The following is a 4,644-nucleotide window of genomic DNA, read 5'->3' as shown; positions in this document are numbered from 1 at the left end:
CCAAGGCTTTTTTTTTTCTAACCGGGCCTTGCTAAATCCTTAAATTGCCCAGACTGGATTCAAACTTGTAATCTTCCTGCCTCAGCTTTCCAAAATGCTGGGATTACAGGTATGCACCACCACACCCTGATAACTTTTCCTTTGTACAGGAAATATCTCTACCTATTCACTCGTTAGTATAGACCAAGAGGCTAGAATATGTAGACATTCAATGAGTATTTGTTGACCAGATAAATCTGTCTGCCACTTCATTGATTCCTTCTTTAGTTGTACCTCCTATGTTGATCAACCTGTTCATTAAATTTTCAACTTCAAAGACTTCATTTTCCTATTTCTAGATACTTTCTGAGGTTGGTTTTAAGTTCTTTTGATTATTTTATCATTTTTTCCAGTGACGGTTTATTGTATGTTTTGCTTCTTCAAATATTTCTTAAGAGGTAATTTTAAATCATTGGACCTTTGAGTATCTAAATCTTTGTTGATTTTACTTACTTTCAGTCTGGTTGTTTGCTTTGTTTTATATTTAGTGACTTTTTAGTGTGAGCTTTACCTAGTAGAAGAACTACAAAGTCACACTGTAAGGAGACAGAAGGCGGAGATAATGAAAGGGTAATGATCCTTTTATAACGCTACCACTACTTATCAGAATTTTTTTTTTTTTTTGCCTAAAAATCCTGACTTGAAGACGGTGTTTCCCCTGTATTTCAGATAGAAGATCACCCTCAACTGTTACGTCCACTGAATTTCGGTTGTTGCTCACACCTAGCCTGTGACCCAGACGCCTAATGAGCTTTGTGTGTCCCTTGTGCCTTCTTGAACACACAGTATTTCCTTCTCTCTTAAATTTCATAAATCTCTCAGACACGGTTCTTCATGAGGAAAACAATGCCTGCATGTTGAGCTACAATACTTACCCTTCTCTGGAGTCTGTAAAGAAGACGTATGAGTCAGGGTTAATGCCTCCAAATCTTCTCCTGAACCCTTAATTGAATTTGGGCAAGTGTTCTGGTCTCCCTACCTCCTCACAGTATTAATGATCTGGAGCGGAGCTTTACAAATATCAAGGCCTCTTTTGACAGAATATTCTGTCTGGCACCCCAGGCCTTGAAGACTTGTATAAATTCTCTTTCCTGTTCAGTAGCTCATGCCTGTGGAAATCCTGGTTTCTTTCCTATTGTACCTCCAGTGATGTGCTGCCTTTTCCCATGCTTGAATGATTTGACTGCCGTGACAGTCTAGTTTCATGCAGACTACAATTGCAGTAAAATTGTGTGCTAATTAGACCTTTGTCCACACCTTAGCAGTGAAAATTCAGTGTAAGTATAAAGAGTATAAAGAGATTGCTTACAGACTGAGCTCAAACTTTAAATACTAGCTCTAGGACAGTGCTCTAACACTCTATGTATAAGTTTTAATCTCCAAGTATTTTGATCCTCATGTTTGCAGATGGTAACACAAATGCTAGAGTAAGTTACAGGATAAACTTTACTCTCCAAATTATAGGCACCTGCATCCCCTGGCCAAGGAAAAGAGCTTGTCTACCTCCAAGTCAGAGGACCTGGAATAGAGCAGCAAGAAGGTGAGCTCTTTAAAAAAAAATAAAAGAAGAAAAAGGAAAAAAAGTGCACTCTTGCAGGGACACTTTGCTTCCAAGATGGGAGGGAGAAAAGTTGAGTTGAGTACAGATGGATGGTAATGCTTTCCCAAGATTACCAAGCAAATGATTTCACCTCTCCAGACCATGCAGAAAGGGAAAAAGAAGATGAACTATTATCAAAACTACATTCTCTTAACAGGGAGGAACATTTTAGGAGAAAATTAAAGTATATTAATTTAGCTATGAAAACTGATTTAAAGTCGCGAAGAAGCAATTAGCTTGAAGAAGCATGAAGAACCTATTATTATCTAAACCTGACTCCAAGAAAAATCATTTTGTTCAGAAAAGTATATATACAGAATTTCAACTCTTTCAAATACAAATATTGTAAGATTGAAGACAGCTTTAAAATAGCTTCTGTTTTCTGATAAAATGATCAATGGCTAAATTAACATAAAGTACTGACTTAGTATTTCCATGGCCTGCATGCCATTTTAAGGAAGATCTTTGTTAGGGTTTTGGTCAAAATGTCCCTAGGAGGCTCGTGTGTCCAGAGCGGGGTTTGGAAAGGCGATGGTCACATTCATCGATAAGTGAATGTACCCCTAGGAGGCGGATCTTTTGTAAAAAGTGGGTCGCTGGGGTATGTTATAGAGTGTGTTCTGTCCTCTGTCCTCTCCGGATCTTTACAGCTCCCTCTGCTTCCTGGCTCTGTTGTGCTTTCCACCTGGATGTTTCTTTCTGGGAGCCAGACAGTCATGGATGGACAATTTTGAGACTATGAGACAAATAAACCTTTTTTCCTTTAAGCTCTTATTATCAGGCAATTTAGTCATTGACCAAGATAGTGATGAATTTTTTGCATACTGGACCTCCAGAACTTGCAGATGTGAACAGTGCACAGAAAAACCTTGAGTTAGTGCTTCTGTGAGCACTGAGATTCCTTTCCTGACTCATGTGGGCTCTGTGGTTGAGTTCCAGGGTGCAAGTGGAGGAGCTCTGCATCACTCTCAGTGCTTTTTCTCATCTGCTAGTCATCCTGAGGACCTTTCTGGAAACTGTGCTAAGCCACAGTGAACACACTGGAAAGAATCTGGGTAAGGAACAGCTACGTGGAGAAGAAGCTACTTCAAGATGGACTGTCAAACTGCTAGCTGACCAGTAAGCCACTGACGTCTTAAAAAACTTTGTTACTAAAGATTGAAACTAGGACTTTTACACTGAGCTACATCCCCAGTTTGTTTATTTATCTATTTATTTTTGCAGACAGGGTCTTGTTAAACTACTAAGTTGCCCAGGTTGAACTTGAACCTTTGTTTTTAATCCTTTGATAAATAGTTGTTCAAGTTACAAAAGTGAAGCATATCAAGTGGAAATTCAAACAGCGAGACTGCCAACATTTCTGTTCAACTATCCAGCAAAAACTTAGTAATGTGGTTATCAATCCTACACACTTAAATGTACATGCAGTTATATCCTTTAGGGCACTTTCTTTTCTTCTCTTTTTTACAATAGCAATTACACATTTTGGGTCTTTTCTCCTACAGTTCTTATTACTTTTTAAACTAGAGACACAATGTGATATTTATACATATGATTCCTATATATTTCACTAATGAACATAGCCTCAAGTTGTCTCCATTTGCCTATGAAGGTCTCAAGATCATCTTTTTTATATCTAAGTAATATTCCATTGTATAAAATACCACATCTTTTTCATCCACTTTGCAGATGATGGGCATGTTGGTTGTTTCCAAGATTTAGCTGTTACAAATTGTGCTGCTACGAACATGGCTGCACATATATCACTGTGGCATGACCTTTTCAGTTTTTCTGGGAAAATACCCAGAAGGAGAATATCTAGATTGAATGGAACTTCCAATCCTAGTCTTCTGAGAAATCTCAATATTGATTTCAATATTGGCTGCACCAGTCTACACTCCCACCAACAGTGGAGCAGTGTTCCTTTTTCCCTTAAGCCTCATCAACATTTGTTATCAGTTGATTTCTTGATGGCAGCTATTCTTTCCAGAGTGAGATGAAATCTCAATATTGATTTAATTTGTATTTCTTGAGTGACCAGTGATGGTGAACATTTCTTCATGTATTTATTTGCCATTTGTATATCTTCATCTGAGAAATACGTGTTCATCTCAGATGTCTGTTTTTGGAGAGGGTGTTTGAATTTGAGGGTTTTTCAATTATTTAAATGTTCTGGATATAAGTCCTTCATCTGACGGGTTCCTAGCTATGATTCTTTCCCATTCTGTGGGTTTTCTTTTGACTCTGTCGGTGGTTTCTTTTGAAGTGCTGAAACTTTTCAATAATGTGAGATCCCAGTTCTGAACTTGAACTTTTGATGCTTCTGCTTCAGTTTCCCAGAGTGCTGTGATCACAGGTGTGTGACATCACACCTTGCAAAAGTTACTTTAATATTTACATCACTGAAATTTGCCCGTTTATCTACTATGCAAAATAACATTTTTTGAATCATGGTTTAGTGTGAAAAGTGAAATGCTTATGCAGTGAAAATCTAAAATATTTGCCTTTGTTTTGTAAATAAAATGACAAGTCATGAAAAATCCAACACACTCACTAAAGATGAAAGAAAGGAAGATAACGACGAAAAACTTGGTAAAGATGGTGTCTCTGGAAGTCACAAACTGTCCTCGATTGGCTGATTGCTGTACGTGAAGTCATTGGAAATTACCAGAAAAGTCGAGTGTTGTGGCTCTTATTATGCGTATTTAGCCAGACATAAACCATAAATAGACAACAAGAAACTGCAGAAATTGGATTTGTAAGAGACAGCTGTTCATTTCTGGATTTCAAACTATAAGAAATAAGATTAAAAGAGGCTCTGAGTCTTAATCAGTTTTAACGAATTAAGCCTTAGCTCTAAGAAGAGTCAAGTTAAAAATATGACCTTTTCTTTCAAGTATATTATTTAACACCATCTTAAAGGGACAGACATTTAAGTTGAGAGGTAGATGTCCAATCATGCAAAGAAATAAGCTTGGTGGTTATATACAGGAAAGAATTTTGGG

The sequence above is a fragment of the Cavia porcellus genome, unplaced genomic scaffold (genome assembly GCF_034190915.1).
Source record: "Cavia porcellus strain 051 isolate PalLab524CR breed Dunkin Hartley unplaced genomic scaffold, mCavPor4.1 scaffold_7, whole genome shotgun sequence".
NCBI classification, from domain to species: Eukaryota; Metazoa; Chordata; class Mammalia; order Rodentia; family Caviidae; genus Cavia; species Cavia porcellus.
The sequence above is the reverse complement of the archived record's forward strand: the minus strand, read 5'-3'. Positions refer to the sequence as shown.